Genomic DNA, 25,430 nt, shown 5'->3' with positions numbered 1-25,430 from the left:
ACTGGAACTCTGGTGTTCAACTGTTACTTAAAAAATGTGGATAACTTTGTTACGTTCACAAGGAAACATCTGTGGTATACTGTAAATCACAATGAGAAATACGTTTTGCAAAGCAAGCACAATTGTGTAAAGAAGTTTAAAACAAGCCAAAACCTCATTGTTTTCCCCAAAGGCTCCTGGTTTTGTAACTGTTTAGGTTTGTAAATTCCTTGGAACTTGTCTTTTGCCTTGGAATGCCTAAGTAAATGCGAGATGTTGAAAATGGACTCAGTAGATCATGATTGCCATTTTGAAGCTTCCATAAACAAAGGGGCACTGTGCACTGTGGAATATTTCTCTAGTGAACACAATGCTTAGCAGAAATCCCAAATCTGTTACTCATTCAGTTGAAAGCACACCAGAGGCAAAACCGATGCATGAACACGTGTCATGGCAATAGACTTAAATGTTATCAGAAGTTGCCCTATGAGAATTTAATCTCCAGTTTTGTTGACTTTTATGCATGTTTAAATCTTAAAATATTGTTTTAATTGAATGATTCTGAGATGGTATCTTCTTTCTGCCCTACATTTAGAAGCAATAAAGATAAGGTAAAGTTGTTTTGCAGGTGGGGCATGACCTTGTCTGTGTGGAGCTCAATGACATTTCTTGCTAACTGAAGTGATGCAGGACTGGGTGTGTAGGTTTTTGGGTGGCAGAGTTTGCTCCTTCTTGGTTTCCTTTCTTCACACAGATTGATTGTTGTGTCTGGGGAGTTCTAAGTCTTTCTAATTAGCTTCTGTCTAATTTGGCATACTTCCTGGAACAGAGAGATTTCTTACAAGAGCTTGGTTCCTCCCTCATCCCAGTATACATCTAAATTACTTTGGAAAAAGCATTTCAGTGCTACCACATGCCTAATTTTAGGTCTTTTTTGGGGGGCTTTTAAATTTGATTTGTGTTACAAAAATGAAATTATTTTTAAGGATTGAGTTGCGTACTGCTTAAATGTTGCTCTAAATTCTACAAAAAAAACTTCCTTTGATTTAATTTTCATATAATCTATCATTTTATTAGTATTTTAGGAAGATTAAGTACAATAACTTGTCATGGTAGCTTATGTCCTAAAAGCCCTTTGTAATCTGGAAAAAAACTGATTTTTTTTAACCTTTCTGCTACACTGGACAGACTACTTAAAAGTAAGCCTGATTTTGCTTTAACTTCTCTGATTCATGTTGCTTTTAATGGCTCTGGTTACAGTGTAGTCCTCTTCCTACCTCCTGGGTGCTTATGCTGTCTTCACTGCAATCTTTTGTCGGGGCTTGAAAATGCAGATGAAGAAAGCCAGGTTTTGTTCTTTTGCTTCTTGAGAACTGCTGCAGAGTTTTGTCATTTCATGATTGCTATTCTGTTTAAATGCTAAGTTATTTTTCGCTGAGAAGAAACAGTTTTCAGCTGTTGAAAGTAAGAGTGCATCTGTAGAAAGGGTTATTATGATTAATTTTTATTCTTGTTGTCAGTCCTCTGAAAAATATAATTTGAAATCTAAAAAGGCACAGGCTTGTTTTCTCAGTGATCCCTCAGAATGTATTTCTGTGTTGCTGAGATCAGTGATAAGAGGATGAGGTAAGAATTGATTATTCAAGGAAGGTAAGATTTTGAAGTTCATTGAGAGTTTTAGCACTAGTGGATGATATTCTGCACCAAATAAAGTAGAAATTATCACGTCTTTCAGAATGAATTTGGGTGAGGCTGAATTTGCTGAAATGGTCTGTTTTCACTCGACTTAGAATATGAGGCTTATCTGTTGACATATGTATTTAAACCCAACTGGTGTGAATGCTAACCAGCTGTTTCTTGGGAACATTTTTATAGTGCATTTGAACCACAAAACAAGGTGACACATTTTTTTAATCAGTATTCCTGATTGTGTGTTGAGGAAATGTGTATCCTAACTGTTACTTTGCTATTTCTTAGTGGACAAGAATCTGGAATCTTGTACAGCATTAAGTGCTGCAATGAAAATCTAGATACAGAATAGAATTACCCTTTATATAAAAGAAGATAAATCATGTTTGATCTTTAACACAAATAAGGACTCTTTTAAAATTTCTCTTTCAGCTATCATTTTAAAGGCTCAGTTAAATCTTGATTTCCATCTCCATTCTCACTCACGACACAAGAGGCTCTCAGCAAGTAGCTGGTGACATGTAACAGTGACTCTAGGACTGAAAAACACATTAATATTGTGCAAGTGTTCCACACTTAGTTGCAGATTCAAGAATACCTTCAGGTTATAAAACTTTCACTGTCCCATTAATTTCTTTCTGCAAACCCTCCAAGTGGAGATAACCTGTGTCCCCAGTCTTACAGTCTCTTCTCCCCATGTGAATGTGCTACACAAGGCCAGGGCAGAGGTGGAACATAATGGTATTGGAATGTGTTAATGCTGTAAGTGTAGATTTATATTATTTCTAGTAACAGCAGCAAGGCATGTTATTTGGAGTTGTTTTTACTTTTTTATTTCACACACACACACAACACAGAGTCCATGTTTCTCAAAGATGAGCTCGGCAGTTTCTGGTTAATTGCATTCTCTAGCATTTTGTAACTAATATTTTATTATGATGATATTCTTACTAAAAATAAGACCTACAGTTTGGACAGTTAATTCCTGTAAACTGTCCCTTTAATGTGTTGTAATGTTAACTTTTGAATCATTCCGTCACAGGAATTTTGGTGTCTGTAGAATGGGGAAGATGACTGGCATGGTCTTTGCCTGATTTCACTAAGTACTTAGATTCATCAAAAAACATTTCTCTCAGAATTGAAGTAAATTAAAGGAGAGAAGTCACGCAGAGGAAGAAATACTTTCTACCTCTTCTTCAGGTCTCCTTTTGTTTTCATTGTATGAAACAATATACAGAGAACATGTTGAAAGCCACCGGTACCCTTTTTGGGTATCTTCAGATAGCTTTTCTCAAAAGCTTTGTGGTTTATGAAAAACCCTTATTACATCTGACACTGGAAATCCAATCAGTCCTTTTCTGAAGTACCCTATGGATGCCTGTTCCATCTCACTGTGCACGTGGAGAAATCCCAAAGTTATAAATAAGTTCATGGTAGCCATATGTCATGACAGTGTGTCTTGTTTGGGTCTTTGAGGTACAGTTGGAATATACAGACAACATAAAAGCTCATGTTGCATAGTATAAACTTAAACATTTTTGAAACTGGCAAGTTCTGGTTCTTTGCCTCCATCATTTTCTACACATGTACAATAGTCTTACCCTATTCCATTTAGCTGAATTTGGTAATAATGTAAACTGGCCATGAATATGTAATTACAGCTTGATCCTGTACACCAAACTAGAAATATCGTAGTTCAAAATGCAGTTGGCATTTAGGTGTTTGTATAGCTTTGTCAGTGCAGTTCAGCTGCACAGAGGGTGTGTTCATTTAGCAAAGGCTTCAGGCTGCTTCTTGTTTAGGTTTGTTCATACGTTTTTTTCCCCTCTGTTTGGTGGTGTTAACTCTTTGCAGAAGGGCAAGAGTGTGTTAAACAGCATCAGTTTGTTGGGTGAATAGACCATAGGTATTAGCAGATGCACTAACAGGTCTCTAACAGTGACAAGGGTTTCTAGCCCTGTTTGCAAACCTGGCTCTATAAACCTGACCAGCATAAAGCTGAAACAGCTGCCAGATTTACTGGCAATTAACTCTATTTGTGAGTGCTCACAAGTCTGGGAATCCGGCTATTCCCAGACAATGTGTTAGTTTGGGAACTTCAGTCATACTCATTTAGCACATACCCAAGGGTTTGATATCAATTGTTTTGGGGTTGGGTTGTTTTTGCCTTGTGGATTGTTTGATCCAAGTGCTATTGAAAGCTGCACAAATCTCTCCATTGACTTGGATTAGTTGGTCACTGTATGACATAACAAGCCTGTGTCGATTAATTCCCTGCAGTTCCTACTATGACCCCACACATAATAATGGAGAACCATTAGTGGCCATTGGCACTATTAGTCAGTTCCCAGTAATACCTAATTTTAATTTCAGGCTGAACTCCCCCATCCTACACAGTGCTATAAATAAACCGGGTAAACAAGACCTCCTTGTTACATTATTAGAATAGTAGATGCAACATTTGCTAAACTTAGAACTTTCCCAAGGTCATGGTCACAAGTTCGTGTGACCTGTTACAAAAGTTGCTGATTTCATTGTTTGGTTTTTGAACACGACTTTCGACTTGTAGCCCGCTGAAGGTTGCTGCAGCCTGTAGGAAGGAGGGCACAAAGGGCAGAGTATTGCATAAAGGTTTGTAGCTGTGACTCAGTTTTTTTCGCTTCTCTTGCTTCCTCCTGCTTATCAGGAAGTGCCCTACAGCACTGCAGTAAGAGAGCACTGCCTGTTCAAAGAGCACCTTCAAAACCTACTAGAAAGAGTGAACTGTAGAAAAGCAAAGCAGTAACTAGCGTTCCTTTCTTAGTTGTGAAATTTGGGGGAAGTACCCATGCTACAGTGTTACTTCTTATTTTAGGAGCAAAATATCTATCACTTCTTGTATATAAATGTCATATAACATTGGACAAAGTTGAAAACATCTAACAAATATTTGCTGGACAGTATTGCCTTACTGAGGGGATAAAGTGTCAGCTTGTCATGTTTTTAGGCTACCTTACTAATACATTACCTAAATTACCTTAAAATTTATGAATAACAAGCACAATATATTGGGGAAATCACCTTTTTTTGTGGTTTTGCAAACTAATTACTTGGTCACCCATTTGTATCATTGCAAAGCACTGTCCCTTTGAGGGTTGGTGCAGGTTTGGTGATGTTTGTACCTCCTAAACAGACTCCGATTCTCAGGATAGATTAAGTATGTTTTGAAAGTCATATAAAGAGGAATTATGAACATGATCAGAATACCATTTTTTCCTTTAGAGTTTCTCACTCTGTGAAGTATCTTCTACCTTTTCTTACATTTCACCGTGTGCATCCCTCAGTAACTTCACATGATGGAATAGGAAACATGTCAGAACAGTATACAGATAAAAGTCACTATAAGGAACCATCGTATCTCTTAGGGAAGATGGGCTACTTTTTCTGTAGCAGAAATACTTACTATCTCTTTGATTAATGTTGCTGTTGTCTTTAAGCCTAGGAAAAGAAATGTATTAAAGTAGATTGTAAGTGCATTTTTGTTCTGTGCAGTAATGTTGCTTTAATTCTTTATAAGAGGCTATTAGCTAACAAAGCATGTCTTAGAATATTGTATTGATGTCTCTACTCACAGATTAAGTTTTTAGAAGGAAATTTTTCTTATGGATTTTCTTTTATCTTAAGTATCAGTGCTTTTCATGCTTAAAGTTTCACTTCTTTCCTGAGGACATGAAAAAATAGGTGATAACCATAATAGAGGGAAAAATGTTTTGTTTTGTCAGTTTGTTTGGGGGTTTTCCTTGTTTTTATTAACATGTAAGCATGATCTTGCACTGATTCTTTGTTTAGGAGCGTTTTTGGTTTGGTGTTTGGTTTTTTTTGTCTGCTTTGTCACCTGATATCTGCACATGAGGCAAGAGAGCAAAAAAGTTTTGTCTTCCTCCCTGTTCCTCTGTCTCCTTTATTCATAGCCACTACAGCATCTCTGCTTTCCTGGTCCCTGTACACGGCCTGAGCACAGGAGTCATTTGAGCAGTCAGAATGCTTTTATGTGCAGACAGCTAGGTCTCCTGGAATAATTTACAAGGACTGCATCAGGAGCAAAATCAGGGAATTTGGAGGACTGCCCTGAGTTGTGCTGGTGGTTGTACATGGTCCTGACCCTCACTGAGGGAGGCACAGGCCATTTCCCTTACATTATTCTACCACTGCTGGCATAGAAGAGCAGTGGATCTGAGTTGATGTGGGCAGTCTGTAGGTATTGAGAGAAAGCACACAGTAAGGAAAACCACTGTGACTCCGGAGCATGTTGCTGGGTTGTTTTTTTTCTGCTGTGTAACTGATGTCCTCCTGTTAGCCCAAAGAGTCACCACAGTGCAAAGTGGTGGTGAGATAATGTGTCTGTACAAGAAATGCACTCATTTTTGTGTGGCAGGGTGAACTCAGGTGCACATTTCCTGGTTCTTTTTATTACAGCAGATTTTGCTGCTGTCTTGGTTATTATTAATGGATTCTTAGAATTATTAGTGGATTGTTTATTCTGGAGAGGTGGAAGTAATTGTGAATATCTGTGAAACACTAATAGCATATGAGTGTTGTAAGCAGGTAGCTACACTAGGAATTGGTGATGTGAGCAACTGATGGGTTGTGTGAATTGATCTTTACCTGTCCTTTAATTTTCTAGTGCCATATCAAGCTATGTTGGGGTTTTTCTTTTTATGTATAGATAGGACTTAAATTAATGTTTAACTTGCAACTTGAGCTAAGATTACAACAAAACCAAATTGAATACTGAATTTCAAAGGAGCCTGTAGGAGAGTGTGTCTCTTAGATCAAATAGTAATGGATGGTCAGAAATTCCAGTCTCATCCATGTATGGGCCTTATGAAGAATGAAAGAATTAATTCCAGTAAACATAAAGGCAAGACCTAGGGAAGTGAGGGCACTGATCATCCAAGCATGTTGAAGACTGATGAAGTGTAGTTGTTTGATTTGTTAATCCTGTGTAAGGATTCAAATTGTATTTTTGTTGTAAAGTATTGTTGTTGTAAAGCTTTCAATTCCATTGAGCTTCCGACTGCCCAAAATAGACCATTTTGCCAGTCATCTCTGAGCTCTGTGCTGCCCCACCTAGATATCTGCAAGTATCCCAGGAAATTATTCCAAAACTAGAACAGGCATGTCTAGATTATATTGCAGCCAGTGTTATGACTGCATTTATAATTACTGCGAGTTAACATAATTCTTTCCTTTATGAGGGCAGCTCTTGGAGAAACTTCTGTTTCTCTTTGATTTTATTGTTTCTGTTGGTGTAAGATAAAAGCCACTCAGGCTAAAGGAGTATAAAAGCTTTTTCTTATGAAAAAAACAGTTTGCCAGTATGAACACATCTTACATGAAACCAAAAAGTAAGTGAGTTCCAGTCTACGCTTTTAAAATGCTAAACGATGACGTACACGAGAGGTTGTAAAGTAACTTTAAAAAGGACCTTATGATGCATACATCTTGTGTAATTCTGGACATTCTAATTATAGAATTATTTTTGCACATACCCAGATTTAGTCATGTGTGGATCAACCATAGATAGCTCTGTAGATGTTTTTTGGTAGGGAAGTGACAGAGCAAGCAGTATAGGATGTAAAACAGAAATGGGTTATATTAAATTGATCTTCAGTATTTGACATAAAAATTCATAAGGGATTTAGTTACACTGTTAAATTCACTTATTCTCAACAGGCAAGAATTTGAACATCACTATTTATAGTAGAAAAAAGAAGCTTGTTAGAATACTAAGTGAAGTTTTCTAGTCTAGGTATCATTTAATCTAAATATACCTATCAATGGCTCAAAAAAATTCAAATGCACACAGCAGTTTGACTTCATGAGAATGCTCTTCTGGGAGCTGATGGAGTGCAGAGTTTCTATTAGTTTTCCATGTGAAAGTGGTCTCTCTCTTCCCTTCATTGCCATCTATATCCATGGCCACCCTCAAGAATGTTATTTTACCTCTTGGCTCCATGCACTGGGAGGTCCTGTTGGTATAAGTGGGTATAACTATGCCCTGGGAAAACAGGCTTTCTGGATTCTTCTTGTTCCCTGTGCTGGATGTACAGTGCCCCTTCTTTTATTGCTCTCAATGCTGAACAGACATTTTCTTCAAATATTAATCCTGACCAGATAAATCTTCTTCCTAGAGCTCTGCACTTCTTCTTTTAGTTACTGTTCAAATGGCAATCCATATCTTTTACTTGACAATGTTAATTTTTCACATGAAATCAGGCAGTTCTGTTCCCCTGATAATATCAGTTCAGGATTTAAATAATTTTCCTAACACAATGCGTTATACATTATTCATAATTATAAATTATAGTTACTGAGTCAAGTACATCTCAAAATATGTACAGAACTGCTCAAGATAACCATCCAGTAATGCACCTTGTTGTGCCTATGCTAATAGAAAACCTTATCTCTTCTGCCAGGTTTTTCACAAACTAATGTCAAAATCACTGTATTTTGCTTGACGAGTTATTTGGGTTTTTAAAAACTAAATAGTTGTATCCATTCTTTACCAAGCTGGTGCTCTAGATGAGCACCAATCATACAGTTTGGTAATAAGTAATTTATTTTATGCTATGTATGAATACATATAAAAATACCATTTATGTCTATAATTTACTGCTATCCCAATGGATTTGATATTTCCTATTTGTTGTAAATTAGATTTCTTTTCCAGTTTGATATTGTCTATATTATTTTCTGATCAAAAGTTCTATCATGAAGAAAAAGAATACAGGGAAGTTATTAAAAACTACCTGGCACAGATAATGGTTTTATTTCCTTGTAGTGGGTGTTGCCCCATATTGTCACATGCAAATGAAACATTTTTCAGAAATGATTGATTTATAGAATGTCAGAGCATATTACAAAAACAACAGTCATTTACAGTAAATATTTAATTTTCAGTCTGGTGTTCTAGTAAGGCTGCTTGGAAAGAAAACAAGTATTGGGATTTTGTGTGACTCACTGTGGTAGGTAATTCTTAATCTCTGAAGAATATATATTCTACAGTCCTTGGAAAGTACACTGTTGATTGTATAAGAATTGCATAATGCATTCCCAAACACTTGTTTAGTAAATAATGCTCTACCTGAGTGAATGTTGCTTACAGAGAAATTCCATGCTAGGTATGGAATGAACCACAGACTGAAATGTAAATGAGAGCGTGTTTTGTTTTTTTCTCAAATCTGTGGTCTGGAATGACAGCATAGAATGAATGGAGTTATGCTGTGCCAGAAGCTCTTGGTAAAATCCAAAACCCCCGCAAAATACATTTAGTTTCATGTTTTGTTATGCAATCTGTGTGTGAGCAATGCTCATCCATGGTTGCAAATCTTTTAAGAAGATGTCACTGTGATTGCTGATGTGGATGTCTGGAAAATGTGTGCTAACTAACGTATACAAACCTGCAGACTGTATTTCTGATGTTGAAATAGTACAGTTAATGAAATTGTATGGTTTTGTGGCAAGACTAGCATAAATGTCATTATTCAGATGCAAGGTTGTGAATTATTTTGGTGGTTTTTGGCATTAAACTTGAAGCTAAGTTTGTTTCACGAAGCAGAAAGTCTGCTTTTGGAATGAGATATGTAAACTTGTTCACAGTATTTCCTCTCACTACCAATCATCCTTGTGTTATATACCATGTGTTCTAACCTAAACAGTCCAGATTCCAAATGAAAGCTGATGTCTATAGTACAAACATCTGTTTTATCATCCTTTAGTACTGGAGAATTATTTCCTCTGTTCAGCTCTGGATTGCTGGTGGAAAAATGTTCTGTCTATGAATTGATCAGGTCCTGTTATCCTCAATTACTCTAGCTGCAGCACAGTACTTCACCATATAAGTTGCAATGTGGGTATTTTAAATCAAGCCTTGCATATAAAGTTGCTGCTTCTCTTGACAGAACTGTTTTCATGTTTTCATAGGTGAATGTACTAAATAGGTTTTTAGAGTTTTTTACCCTGCTTCACCTAATTGAATAACACATTCAATATATTTTTGCCTTCTCTGGGTCATTCCTCCTCCTCTAATCCTGTATATCTGAAAATCAGCTGTAAAAACCTCTGCTAAGCTTCCCCTAGAGTGACTTTCTTTGTGGAAGTCACATCTCATATTTAGTTGCTTACTTCATTGGGCTTGCTTGCTTAAATGCTCTGCTCTGTCAGTGCTTAACAATTTAATCCTTTACAACACTTAAGTATTGCATCACCCATATAAGATTTAAAAAGCCAGTGCCAGGCTGGATAAGTCTAGGGACCCAATTTCTGTCTTGACCTGATGAGAACTCTGAGTTAATGGAAGTTCTCTCAGACAAGTTAATTTCCCCTCCTTGTTTCATTTCTGGTTTGAGCCTTTGAGAGTTTGGAATTTTCTGAAAAGAACTGGAAATAGGTTGTTCTCTGATAAGCATGAAGAAGGCAGGACCAAAGTCTGTAAATAAGAGTTCTGAACAGAATCAAATACAAGAAATTTACTGGACTACTTTTTGAGGTTTTGTGTTACGATTATGAGATTAAATTCACTTTATAAAATAAGAAATAAATTGCAGTCTCCTTCGTGTGATAATCTGTCATCCATGTATAAGCATAGATCAGGTCTTTCTCTGATCTCAGATCCAGTGGGTTTTTTGTCACACTTTTTGTTTTCTGCCCTGATTATATATTGAGAAGGGTATTATTACACAGGCATTCCAAAAGATTTCCTTTTTGCAATGAACTTGCTGCCAGGCTTCTTACAAAATTCAGTAAATGTATTCAGCTATATTTATTAATTCAACAGAATGATATCAGTGATACTCTATGAGCAGTAGCATTTCTGACTACAGTGTCATAATATTTTAACAAAGCCACACTATTTATTCCAAAACTTCAAGGAATGTGGGCAGTATAATTTTGAAATTTTCAACTGACTGTCTTTATATATGGCAGATCTAGTTTCTGTTAAGTTTATTTAATTTTATTTTATGTATCTTAGCTCCCTGGAGCATTTCAAAGTGGTAAAAAAAAAAAAAAAAAAAAAAAAAAAAAGGAAGTTAGAAGCCACCATGTAAAACAGAAAGACAGGGGCTTGTGATTTGGGGGTAAGGACTAATGAAAGACAAGAGAAGTAGCCGTTGGTGAAATGGATAAAATTAGGATTGGTGAAATGAGGATTCTGGTAGGATTTTTTCGATGTCAGAAAATGTGATATTTCAAATGTAAAAGGTTTTCTTAGAATGAAAAGAATTCTTGTCATCTGGTTGCAAAGCAGATGAGCTGCTTCATTTGATTTTGTTTTCCAGCCAAGCAAGCAAGAGCCTGAGGGAAGTATGGACATACAGTTATTTCATTTACAAAAGTGCAGCTATTATGTCTTTATTTTCAAGGCCTCCTTGTGCAGGGAGCTTCTGGGTTTAAAGATCAACATTCACTAAACAACATTCAATAAAAACTTGGATCAGAGGCATCCACTGACCCTGTCTGTGTTTTAAGAATTGATGTTAAAAATTCAGCATTTGGGGTTTACGCTTTGGGGAAGGTGGAAAGTTGAGACACAGAGGTGTCTTGGTAAGAAACCATTTGTGGTCAGCAAAGATTCTTTTCAAGGTTGTTCACTTCTGTATCCCTGAATTGTGTTTACATAGCTGCCTAAAGGATTTCTGCAGTTTCAGTTGGAATATGTTCCCCAGCCAAAACAGGTGTGTGACACAGCTGTTACCATTTGCCCCATGGATGCTCACCTTTCAGTTAGGGCTGAAGTAACCTCTGGCTAACTTCTAAGATAGCTGTATTGGTTAAAATTCTTCATACTCAGACGTTTCAGTATTAATTAGGATTTTAGGCTTATTTATGTCATGATTACTGCATTTCATCAAGACATGGGGCTGTCACCCAGGAAGTCTTATCTGTTGGCTTGCAGTTTTGCCTAAAGCATATTAGCCTGACAGTTATATTGCTAGAATTTGGAGAATTTGTTGTGATGAATTATTGTTGCTAAAATGTTTAATTATGTAATGTAAATGCACAGGAAGGCTATGAAAGATGCATAGTTTTCTATTAGAAAAAATTAAATTTCAGTGTTTAAAAAAATTAATATGTTATGTGCAACTAAAGATACGTAATCATATCTTAGGTTTTTTTCTTTTACTTTTGGAAGTGCTCATGTATTTTTCTCCTCTCTTAGGAGTCTCAGTTTTTCCATCGGAATGGAAAAATTTGAGAAGTTTTTCAGCAGCATTTTCTCTCTCTCTCTCTCTCCTCTCTCTTTTTTCTTTTTTTTTTTTTTTTTTTCATAGTACTTGTTCTTACCCAAAATTTGTCTGGTAGCTCCAAAGAACAGGAGTGCATGAACTAAAACAGCCCATTACAGTTCAAATCTTTCCAAGGTTTTCCAAGGTTCATGTTCCTCACTGAAGAACCTCAACATGATGAAGTATTTTGAGGTTAGTGAAGGCTGATATTTTGGTGATGCATACCAAGTCCACATTTGTACATTGAATCTGCCTCTCACAAAGATCTGTGTCAGCTCCCTTTGCCAGTCTTTGCTGTTACCACAACTCAGGTGTATGAGACTAGGGACTGATTTTTATCATGCAAAATCTTATGGAGTATGTCATATGGATTAGAGCTTCTCCAAAATGTGTGCTTGGCTGGAAGGACTTAAAAGAACAATGGTAGATGTTCCCTGCTGAACACAAGAGGAGATAAATACTTCCCTAAGTGCCCAAGCCAACAGCGTAATAAAAGAGGAGGCACTTCAGTTTCCTAAAGCTCAAATTACCTTTCAAGAGTAAATTCCAAACTCTGAACCACTGGAGTTTGTTTAGTAAGTGTGACACTGACATTTTGTACTGCCCATGATGAGATGAACCCACAACTTAGAGCACTGGCCACACCTACCTGTCCTCTATTTTACCCGAATCTACCTATCTTGGACATGTCTTTTTCATGTGGGAAAAGATGTTAATCTTAATTTTGATACTCTGTGTAGGCTGCCAGGCCTTTCACAGCCATACTGATGGTGGAGAGCTCTTGGGCTTGCCAGGGGAGTGGCCATGGGTGATGTTTGTGGGAGGTGTAAGATCTGTGGGACAAGGAGGGGTTCACCACCTTGCCTGAGGCAATAGTGAGTTGGTTGCATTATGTCACTTTTCCATATCCCTGATCAAATCAATGTGATTTAGCCAGAATAATTTTTAAACTGCATGAGTAAGAACCTTCCTGTGGTATGCGTTTTTAAGTTCTCTTCAAATAGGGAGTTATTTTGCCCTTTGCTTGGCCTTTTTATTTTAATGGTTGCTGAGGTTAATGGGTCTTGTGTTCATATTTTAATGCTGCTTTTATATGGCTGCAGAAAATAGCTTAGACACACAACCCTTATACTTGTAAACCTGAGGGAGTACAGGATCCATGGACTTATGGGCCAGTTGCAATATGTAAAGGATCTTCACTCAGAGGCACTAAAATTTTAATCTTTTCAATATTTGCATGTATTGTTAGAGGTGCACAATTTCCAAATTTCACCCCTCCAACCTTGTTATGATGTGCTGTTGAGCTGAAGATAAGAATTGATATCCCCCTCCTGGGCTCTGTTCCAGCAGTGCTTGGGTCCTTGGGAACAGACACATCTTTCTCCTGCTGTTTGCCTGCAGTTGTTTCCCAGCTCCTTAAATCACAGCACTGAGATGCCAGCAATCCAGATACCAGAGATTCTGCTTCATTTCTCCCAGGCAGAAATGGGATTTGGCACTTACCTACCTATTCTTTGCCTGGAACTTTTTAAGACACCTTAATTTGATGTATCTGGGATTTCTGTAAAAGACTTCATATGCTGTAAATGAAGATGTATCATCTGAGAAAGGAGGGTCACATGCTTAATTGCAAATGACTTGGGTTTACTGCATTCTGGTGTAATTTGGTGATGTCCTCACCCAAGAAACAGCACATGATTATTTGTAAGCTTGCCATCCCTGGGAGGAAATTTGATAAGGCTTTCAGGATCTGCGTTGTAAGGCCAGTAATTGCTGTGATCCAATAAGGGAGAGCTCTGTGGTGGCATCACTCGAGAGAGTAAGCGTGGTGTGACTGCTGCTGCTTCTCGGATCATGCTGCCTAATGAAAGATTAATGACCAGATGATGCTCTGTAGCGAACATCTAATACTGCCACCAGGTCACAGGTTTGATTTGAACCAATCAATACAGTTCATTCTCCTAAGGGAAGCTAATGATAGCATGCTTATGAGAAATGAAATGGCCTGCAATCTAAGACAGCCTGCTCCTTCTCACTGTGTCAGCTTTAAAGGAACAGCATTCCTTTTATAACGTCATCTAAACCTTGGGAAGAAAGGAGAGTTTAAATTCTGGGGGAAAATGTTAAGAAAGCTTTTATTCAAAATGGAACTCAAGAAGAGAATCCTGTACATTAAAAATAAATTAGAATTGAAACTCGATGAAGCATAAGTTGGAAAGAAAAATGTCTCATATTCTCAGAGTTAATGGTATCTGAAAGAGAAAAGAGTTTGATTTGACCTTGGTGTTTAAAGATCCGATGTGCATTTACGTGTGTGTTTTTAATCTTTAGAGTGACTTGCCTATGAAAGGCAGGGAGTCAAATCCCCTCTATGTCACATTGACCCATCAGAGGAAAAAAGGAAAGAAATTGGAATATCATTCTTCTTCAGGGCCAGATAAATTGCAGATGTAACCTACTGAGTATTTAAAAAAAAAATCATACCAGATATATTAATTGCAGGAGGCAAGTTTAGGACACAGAGGAGAGTCTGCATTCAAGTGATTCCCTCAAAGATAATCTTATGAGAGGCTGAACAATCTTAGAACTAGAAGGCAGAATGAGGAAACAAAAAATTTCTCAAGATTTCAAGATTCAAAAAGATTTTCAAGATTTTTTTTTCCCTGAACGTCTAAGCCTTTTGAAGTAGACTTTGCATTCTTGCTTTTGTCTAAGTAATAATGTGCTGTGAAAATGTTGGCAGTAAGTTACTGTCGCTCCACATGGAGTAAGATACTGTAAAATATGAATAAGGGAGATTGACTTTTGAGCTCTTGATTAAGATACTTCAGCATTCCAAGATGCAGAGTGGGAACTCCCTACCTGTCTTTAAAAAAAACCAAACCAAACCAAACCCCAAACCCCCCAAATTCAAGCTAAAATTCTCTAATGTAATATTCTGATTTTCATAGCAAAGGGGAACTGCTGTCCTCTAGGTACGAACAGAACAATACTGACATGGCTTCAGTTACTTCTTAGGTACAAAATAATATTCTTAAAAATCATGATAATTTATTTCCTAGATGAAAATAGTATTTGCTTAGTACTGAGGATACTTGCCTGTGTGGTACTTTAATTCTAGATTAGTAATATCATAAGCTTTGTAAATGTTACCATTATAATCATTAATAATGCTACATTCTTAATACCTGGAATGAATTAAAATTGTCACCAAAAATATCAATTTGTCATCAAAATATCAGTACTGGAAAATACATTAAATGTAAATAGAATTTTCCTGCCAACATCATTTCCCAGGAGCACAGATGCACGGAAACTCTCCCTTGCAGTGACTAAGCAGTGTTTGGTGAGTAAGGCTCTTCCTAGGACCTGAACAGCAATTCTAATAGCAATTTTGGACTTGCATTTTGTCACTCTGTCACAGTTGTAAGAAATATATACATATATTGGCATTAGGTGACATCTCTTAATGTTTAGCTTTCTAGTTTTCATCATACAGCAGGGGTGAGGACAAATTAGTCACCCCTGGCTGCAATCTGAGCATCTGTGCCTCAGCCTCTGGAGCTGTATCTCTTTTATTTGATTTCTTCCCCTCTGTATTGATTAAATTTCCTTTACAGACTGCACTGTGATCAATTGCTATCGCGTTTCTTGGATTAACTTGGATTTCTCATCTTTTCTATTTCCATTTCCTTTTTTCTATTCCAGTAAGTGCTCTAAAGCTTTAAATGTTTAAAAAGAGTCTCTTTCCCATAAACCCTGGAATTTGCCAGGATCCCTTCTTACAGGAGGAGCATGGTCTAATGGTGAACAACCTGAGAAATGGAAATTGCTGGTTTTATCCCAACTGATTTTCTTTTGTGGCCTTAGGAAGGTCTCTCAACTACCTGGCAGGAGAACTGTGAGGATTTATTGAGCAGACAAAGTGCTGTGTAATGCTTAACATTGTCTGACTTTAACAATCAGTGTACATTTAGTGCCAGTTTTGAAAACAAAGTCTGTGATGTCAGTGGGTGAAATTCTTAGGTTTGGGGTTTTTTTGAGTGGTCTTGCCTGTAGAATGACAATGGGATTCCTGACTCCAGCCATACAAATTCATAGTTACACAGACTCCAGGGGAAAAAAACTGTCATTTCTGTTTCTCCTTAGTAACTGATATTTTTTTCTTAAAATACCTGTCAGTCTTGGAGAAAAATATAAGTTTTTCTGTCTTTGTGAGGATTCATGTTGAAATTAATGTCAAACTTGTTGCTATCCAAAGTCCTGGAACAGATGATGGAAAAAACCAATATCCATAAGAAAAATATGCCAAAACTGATGTCTAGAGAAACAAAGTAGTACATAATGCTGTTCATTTTAAATTGTAATAATTTCCATATAAAGGGTATTGTAAAAGAAATATTCGAAGTATTGAATTTTGTCAGCTTGTTAATAGTTAGATCAGACTTTTCTTTCAGAAGAATCAATTTATCTATATCCTTAGTGTTCATCTTATTTTTATAACTGTGTCAAACTTCTCTGCAATTGCACTGTTTGTACTTCATTTTTCTTGAATATGAGTGGCAAGATCTTTCATTATGTTTCATTCTGATCAGCACTTTGTATCCTGACGCTGCCTTTCCTGGCAACATCTCACTCAGAATATCCCACTGTTCTTTGTGCCACATCACAGTGATTGCTCACAGTCATCCTCTGATACGCCCTATTCTTTCTCCTCGTTTGTAATTTCCAGCTTGTCACAGGAATTCTTGCTCCTATATGGATGACCATGCACTTTATCTAATTTCTTTCTGTTATTGCAGAGTTCTCTGCTCCCCCTTGGTGTGGAATACAGTCTTTCTTTGTACTAACAGCTTATCACAAACCTAGTTTCTCTGCCAAGGTCACAAGGGAAAACATTAAATATGTCTTGAGGCAGCTACTTGAGGAATTACCCTTACAGTTTCTCTCTAGCCTGATATTGGAATTGTTTGAATGGCTTTCTCTCTAACCAGACTGTAGAAATATAAGTGCATATATTCCAAATTTTCCTGTTAAATATATGCATAGATCTTAGATTTTATCAATCGTACTGAAGCATAAAAATGGATTGCCCTACAGTAATCAGAGAAGTCTCTGAGAGGTTCTAGATGTTCTTCAGGTATTTGCAAAACAGCTTCACTCAGTCCACTGTGCCAGCACAAAGATTTCCAAACCAAGCATCACATTTAAGAAAGCATCTCTGCAATTGCTACTTGCTTCCAGTCTGCCCACTGTGCAACCGGGGCTGTGATTTGGAGCTGCCAGGGCTGGCATGTGTTTTTAAACACCTTTCAGTTGCAGAACAAGCTAGTGTTAGTAACTGAAGTTTGGGTTATGACATCCATATCCACTCTGAGCTTTATCTAGTCAGGTCTGGAGTACTGCCAAGGATGAAGCATATGCAGCCTCATTGGATAACTTGCTCTAAAGCCTGGCTGGTGAACCATGTTAATTCTGAACTCAGGCTTGCCTGAGAATCATTATGATCATATTGGTGTGTTGTTACTTAGGCCTGATGTATTTAAGCTAGCATGCACATTGTTATTTTAAGTATCTCTGACCGTGTCCTGATTTATATGTAAAATAGGTAGCCCACCCAGAAATTTGACCGAGTTCTTGGCTGTGGACTGACAGTGAGGCCTTTTAGTAATTGGATATTTGAGTCTGAGCACATCTTTAGTTCATATTTTCCAAGGCAACCTCCTGCTTCTATTTGGCACGTGATTTGGGAAATATAAATCAAATCATTTGGCAAACTGTTTTTCTGATGTCATTCCCAAAAGGAGCAGATGTTTAAATGATCCTGTTTACCTTTGCAATTGTAGCATCAAAGGTGAGGAAGGAGCCCTTTTAAAACTAGGCCCTGAACATTTTGTTCTTGAGTTTCAGTTGCGGCTGAAACTTTTGGAAAAGTTGTCTCTGATGTCAATGGGAATGAGATGAGGCATGTTTATAGAATAAAGGCATTATGTTGGCTGTTAGTGGTGCAATGTGTATGAATAAAAAGGGTTTATCTCACTAAATGTTCAGAGGTTTGCCTGAAATCACTTTCAATATCCTTTCTTGTTCTCTATACAGTAAACTATGTAATTAGGGAACATGTTATACAGCAAACTCAGTTTAAAAAATTGATTTTTAAAGCATAAAAAAGGCAGTGACTGAAGTCCTGCCAGGCTCTATTGAATACTCACATATATTACATTGTAAACATAATATGGTTATACTGTATGTTGTCATAATAATTGGCAATGGTACTGGAGTCAGTCATTGAGTGTTTTGTTCATGTGGTAATAGATGACAAGGCCTGCAACATTTGTTGGCAGCAAAGTTGTTTTCCTATCTCTTTTTCTTTGTAAATTGGTTTCAGAATAGTTTTGTGGGTTTTTTTTCAAACTGACTGTCTTAGAGTCCAGATGGCTTTATCTCTTTTTAATGAGATTTGGGATATTTTCCTTACAAGTGGTGTTCACTCAGTGCTGCCACAAAGGCTGCATTCTTCATTTTCCTTAAAGCATGGCACTGTGACGAGAGAGGGGAGGCTCAGCAGTGGCCCCCAGCACAGAGGGGTGGATTGAGATTCAGAGGGATCCAGGGCTGAAAGGTAGCCTGAGTCAGGAGAGAACATGAAATGTTAGTCTGGAGACCAGAAAATGGTTTTGGGTTTGTGGATAGGACCAGCCTAGTTAGTCTGTGTGGCTCGATTCCATGATCCTAACTCATGCAAGCCATATTACTGGTGTCCAGCAGGTTGGCATGGGATGGGACCTGTTCTTTGTGAGTAACTAGAAAAACTGCCCTATCCATTTGCAAAGGAGCAAAGGGACAGTCACAATTAACAACAATTGGGAAATGGCCATTTTCCATTTTTCCTGCAGAAACTCCTGGAGGTGGGTGTTTTTTTTGTTTGTGTGTTTTTTTTTTTTTTTTTTTTTTTTTTTTTTTTTTTTTTTTTAACCTGTTAGTTGCTGGAGTTTCACAGGACACAAGCCTCTTCAAATTACTTCTTTTAAGATCCAGACCACATGTAAGACAGGGCTCTGCAGGATCCTGAAAGACAATTTGTGGTGGCTTGAGGCATTCACAGTAGGCATTAATTTCAGTTGTAAGGGAGTGAATTTCACCTAACACAGGTTTAACAGCTGAAAAAAGATTGTCTGTACCAGCATTTCACCTTCCAAATTCAGACTATAAGCCTCAGCTTTCCTAGCTTCAGATTCTTGTTAAATCTGCATCAACACACAACCTGTGCATCACCATGCTTTTACCTATTTGTATATCTTTCACTTTTTGCCAGTTTGAGTCAGGTCTTCCTGATTTTACACATGATGTAGTCATGTGCCTCTACCCTTTTCAGTCTCCCATGTCTTCTCTTGTACTGTTTATGCTCCTGTCCTGCTGTCTCTGTGTCAGTCATTTTCTGTCTCATTTCACATTGTGTACCACTCTCCATCTCAAAGCCCATTTGTGTCTTTTCTCCATTCTCAGTGTCCTTGGGCTTCCAGCTGCAGAATATTCCACCTGCATGTATCTCTACTTCTGCCAGCAGGACAAGAGATGCAAAACAATCAGTTCTACAAGGATGTCTTGTTCCTACAAAGCAGACATAACTTGATTATGTCTTGCACTGCTGTGTGGGATTTGGCTTTCTCTGCTGTCTGCATGGGCATTCTGGTTCTGTAAAGCTGCTGCCAAAAATCTGAACCCAATGGAGGGATTGTATAAAGCTCTCACTCTATCCACAGCAATATCTCAACAATTTCCACTTAGAAAACACACAAATTAACATTGTAATGTTTTTTCAACACCATAAAGATTTTATTTACTGGTATCTGATGAAATGGCAGCATTTTTTTTCTTACTGATATATAGCAACAGGTGCACATGTAAATTCTGTCGTACACTGGATTTTCATCTCAGGTATAATCATTGCAAACTGCAGTTGTCCCAAGTGCTTTTCTCATCAATATTCTGATTGTTTGTTGTGTGACTAATCTGTATTTTAAAACAACATTTGCGCATAAGGAATTATTGATTAGGACATGCTAACAGGTCCTCTCCCTACACCAGTGCTCTGCAGAGTAAGACATGCATTGGCTGCATGGGATCAGAACAGAATCAGAACAGGAGAATTGTCACAGCATACGAGGGAGCTGAAAATTGCAAAACCACTATGAGTTTTTCTTGGCGTACTTTACACCCTGTGAGGGGAAATCTTCATGCAACACTTCTCAGTAATGTAACTGGGACTGATTTAGTTTGTACTTTAACCAATAAAACAGTCCTGATATCTGCACAATTTTTTTTTTTTTTTTTTTTTTTTTACTATTGTCCAATCTGCTACTTTAGCAGCCAAGCTTTACAAAACATGAAAAATCTTACAGATATGGCTGTACTTAGCCACACTTCTTACTCTGGGGGAAATGGCAAAATATGATAGAACGGTTTCCTGTGCTGGAGTAACCAGAAGTTGGGCCTGTTTATATCCTCTACACTGGAAAATTCAGAAAAGGGTAGTTTTGCCATTCCTGAAATTCTAAGGTGATATGCTTGAAAGCACACAACAACCTAGCCATAGGAAAATTGCCTCTCCAGGTGTTTTCCAGCTTCATCAAACATTGTAGCAAAGAGGGAAAGGAGCACACAGATGCAGCTTTTCCTTGATGAGTCATCTTATTTATTACAATTCTCCCTTTGATAAAATTATTTGCAAAGAGGCTTGAAGCTCTTGTTTTCTTCAACGTGGCATTGTTTATTAGAAAACTGAAAGATCGTGTATGGTCTTTTATGTGTACATCTTACATGAGAAATCATGTAAGCTGCTGCTTCTTGCAGATGGATAAATTCACACCTACCTTTTCCTGGAGGCTGCCCCAGAGGCAGGTGCAGAGGTTGTGAGCATGAAGTGGGTGCTGCATCACGCTGGAGTCACGCTACACTCTTTGTGCTTCATAGTACCCTACCCTTTCAGCGAGTGCTGTGGAAAATGTTGGCTGTCATCCTTTAAACAGCACAGTGTTTGCATTTCCTTGATCATCGTCCCAGAGCAAAGTTCAGTAGGTTGAGGAAGTGTTGTTTATGTGCAACTGATCTAAAAATATATCAAAAGGAAGACTACTGTACATGAACAAATCGTGGAGAGGCTTTATATAGGCCTGTTGATATCTGTAAATACATAAAATAAGGAAGCAGCAGCTTATAACATGGTTATTTCTGGAAAAGCAGAAGATCTGACTGCTATTATAATACCATGCACAACAGTTGCTCCTGAAGAAATTGTGTGTGGAATTAAGAAGCCCAAAATTAGAACCATTTCCATAGGGTTATGAACACTCTGCTCCAGATCTTGCTGCTGCAAATCGATGGCAAATCACATATTAATGTCAGTGGGATCAGACTTAGGGTTTCCACTTGCCTCTAACTGTACCCTTTTAACAAAACCCTTGCCTTTCCAGAGAATACCTGTTCTGAAAGAGGCCTGAGGCTCTGACAACATTGAGTGAATTGTGGCAGATCTCAACATAGAATATTCCAAAATCAGTGAACTGGTGTATTGGTGTCAGCTCAATTCTTCAGACAAAGAGAGAAAAATATATTTACAGTATCCACATGGGGAGAAGAAGGCTGGGAGAACCTACTAGGTCAGTTAGTTTGCTGGCTGTGTCATAGGTCATTATTACCCAGTTACCTCTGTATACAGTATTTTATGTTCAACTGCAATATCAGGCAAATACATGCTGACCTACAACACCCAAAAAATGTATCCAGCCTTGAAATGAAGATGCCATTGAGATTTCCCATGGTAATTTCACCTATAAATAACTTGTTGTTTAATAGGCCATGTTTCTACATGAACTTTGTGTTTACAGTGAGTAACCATTAGAAACCAGCATTTTCTGTTCTATTAAGTCAAGCTAGTTAAAAATGTTAACAAGTGAGTCTTTTCTTCAAACTTGTCACTGCAAGACATTTTCCTCTTCAAATAATTTTGTCTGCCTTTTTTATGTTTAAATTCTTCCTAAACTGTGAAACTTAGTGTGGTGATTCACAGCACGTTTCACTAGTGAAAAAGCTGGTATTAGTTATACATACAAGGAGTATATTAAGACTGGGTTTTTGTTTGGATTTTTTAGCTACAATGTCAGCTGTTTGTTACCTGTAATTCTTGGTACTTTTCAGACCATATGTTTTCCAGGGAGAATACTTGGCTACTGGCAGAGCTTTTATTTCTACTTCCCTTGCAGTTTGCTGTACTAAGACATGTTTAATTAGAACTGGCTCAGTTTATTAAGTGATTCAAATTGTTCTGCATTAATATCTTCATCTTTCATCCTCACAGTTTTACTGATCTCACAAAACTTGTTATCATGGATGTATATATTTATTTTCTTCTCACGAGAGTCCTAAAGTTTACGTTGCAAGTCCCCATTCATTATTCCTTTGTTAGATCTTTCAGTTTTCAGTTAATTTAATACATGTTACTGATAGTATTGTGCCAGTGTTCATAATGAGAATGTCATACACTATTAAGTGAAGTGCTCTCCACAGATATATTGCAAATATGCAATTACTTCCATCATCCAAGTACTTGTCTGATCAAACAATGCAGACTTGTTTTACAAGATCTGTTTGCCACAAAACTGGGTTCACTGGGATGATATTAATTATATTCTCTTATTTCCATTCTTCATTAAATTTATAACAGCTTTATTACCTGGAAGGAAGGTCAGACTCACTGTCCATTAGCTCTGAGTCATCCTGCTGGCCTCTGTTATTATTGGCACAATATTAGCACTTTTTCAGTCAAATGGGATTTCCCTGGAATGCCTTAATTTAGTAAAATAAACATGATTAGCTCTCAAATCTTCTCTGTCTTAGTTCTTAGGTGTGAGGTGGATGAATTGGCTGACTTTAAAATCTTGATTTCAAATGTGTGTAATATAACGTCCTGCTTGGTTTCCAGGGGACTGCAAAATAGTTCAACTTCATCATGTGACATAAGAACAGCTGTCCAAATACGGAATAGAAATATTTCTAAATATGTCTGTTTCTTCTGCACTACTATTAAAAGTTGTGTCATTTCCATTTGGCAAAGGGTTTCTATAGTCACTAGGGTATTGTAGTCTTGATAAGTTTGAGGGGTTTTTAGTTCTTTGTGTTACATTGGTAATGTCAGCTGTGGACTTCCTGCTGATGTCTCTAAGTTATTGATATTTTTTCTTTTGTAAGTTATAACTCACAGGGATTATTACTGTTTATCTTCATTATTATATAGCACTTTTTGTTATGAACTTCTGCTTGTACTTGAATTGTGAAAGAAAACACCATTTTTAGGCAAAATTATCTTTCCCTTGACTGTGGAATTACAAATTCATGACCATCCTAAGGTTTCTTCTTTAAAAAACCTCTCACTTTTGACTTTCAATTCAATTTCAACCATAGTTTTAATTAATGTGATAGGATTCTGAACTTGCAGATTACTGACAACTGCAGCACACTCATGTCTTTATGCAGCAGTCTCTTCCTCATCTCATCTACTCATTATACTTTGTTAGTGTGGTTTATTGTGTTTTTAAGCACTTAAATAACATTTTAGCATTTAAATCACATTTTACATCATTGTGCAGTGTTCACTAATAATAATGGCATCATTCTCTTGCATTGGTGGTGATTTCATGACCTTTGGTTCATTACCTCTTCCAATCTCAGTATGTAAAAGACTGAAAAGGTCATGTTCTAACACTCTGCCATGCTAGTTCAAGTTTGTCAGAGACTGAGCAGGTAGTGGGTTTGCTTTCTTGTCAGCTTCCTCAGGTGTTGCTACTGTAACATCCTCCTGCCTAGTCCAGCTTATCTCCAGTCAAACAGAGGTAAACACTTGCACTGTCCACTTTTTGAGTTTTTCTAAGAGGTAAGGTTACCACAGGGAATGTATTTTCATAAAAGCCCTGTTAAAGAGGTCTTCCCAAGTCATGCATTTGTTTTTCTCTTATTCATATGATCATATTTACTCTGAGGATAATGTCATCTGTTCCAGAAGTGATGCTGCAAAAGTGAGATTTCAGATACATTTCATCACAACATTATGTTCTCTATGCAAAATTTTCACCAGCACATGTCCCACAGTAGTATACCATGAATGCAGAATCTGGGATTCTACCAGCAGAAGCCAAAACTAATTCTTTTTTTTCTTTATAATCTTGTACAGCAGACACTCATTTTAGTTTAGTGCATTTTGCCTCTGTGGCTCAGATCCACATATCTAGAGGATGTGTCAGCATTTTGTTCCAAACCAGTGTATATTTTTCTTCTTTTAGAATAGCATGATGTAAATTAAAAGGGATGACATAAAGAGTGTTCAGGGAGCTATAGCATCCAGCTGGTTTGTAAGTGATGTTAAAGGCTGCTCCCAGGAGTAGAAAACACTGCATGTTTTACAGTGAGAATTCAAATTCAGTCAGCATTCTGAAACAATAGCTGTTCAGAGGTGATAAAGCAAAAATGTGGATTGGGCATGCCTCCTTACTTTAGAATTTTAAATCAAATGTTTTCCCAGGGCAGGGCCCTTAGCACAGTTCTCCCCTCTGACTTCCTTTTTCCTTCCTGAAATATAATCATCACTGTAGGCTCTCCTGTCTCCTGTACTCCCAGGAAAAACTGTTTCCTTAACACACATACATTGCAATTAAACCTCTTAAACATCATTTTAGTAATAATTATTTTATGAATATTCCTGATTAAACCTGCCAATTAGTACAGACTAAGAGGAAACTAGAAGTAAATAATGACTTCTTTCAGTATGTTTTCCTATCCAGAATACTCACAGATAATGAGCAGAGGAAAAGACAGTTGGCATAATTGAACTGTACCTCTTCTTTAATGGGCTTTCAGTCTGGTTTCTAACTGAGGGAGGAGAGGAACAATAACCGAGCAGAATTAGGATGGATAAAGGCATTTAAATGTAGGCTTTTATTTTTCTAATTCTTATCTGTTTTATACTCTGTTAAAGTGATCATCTTCTCATACATAATCTTGTGTTCTCCAGTGACAGAGACAAAAATCTTAATCATTCCTGAGTGTCACACGTTTAACCTGTGGTCTTGATGTGATTTATCCAGATCATGTTGCTAAGGGAATCTTCAGGGTCTCGTCAGTATGTGAGGACACTTATTTCCTTCCTGAATGAAGATCACAGAGGGACTTTCTGTGGTAAACCAGTACAGTCCTACTCTAGCAGTAGTGTTATGTTTGACATGATAAATGCAGAAAAAGTACTAAGAGTCACAGTGGCTGAGCCACAGGGTCTTTCTGAATCCAGACTTGTTTGGATGTTTTGAAAGAGAAAATGAAATTGTCACATGGTTGCTGATTACATAGTGACTGAATTGTTTGAAACTCGTGTGCTTTGGGAGTCTGCAGCTGGGAAATCCCCAGCATGTGACTGCTACAGCTGTGTTTGATAGTGTGGTTAAACTT

At 37.4% G+C, this 25,430-nt stretch overlaps 1 long non-coding RNA gene across 1 annotated transcript in view; it reads left to right on the top strand.

Annotated features, from left to right (window-relative positions):
• Positions 1-25,430, top strand: part of LOC310906817 — a 53,512-nt gene that overhangs the window by 4,903 nt on the left and 23,179 nt on the right. The gene's annotated exons all lie outside the window — the stretch shown is intronic.

Source organism: Zosterops lateralis (genome assembly GCF_965231275.1).
Source record: "Zosterops lateralis genome assembly, chromosome: 3".
Taxonomy (NCBI): Eukaryota; Metazoa; Chordata; class Aves; order Passeriformes; family Zosteropidae; genus Zosterops; species Zosterops lateralis.
The sequence above is the reverse complement of the archived record's forward strand: the minus strand, read 5'-3'. Positions and strand labels throughout refer to the sequence as shown.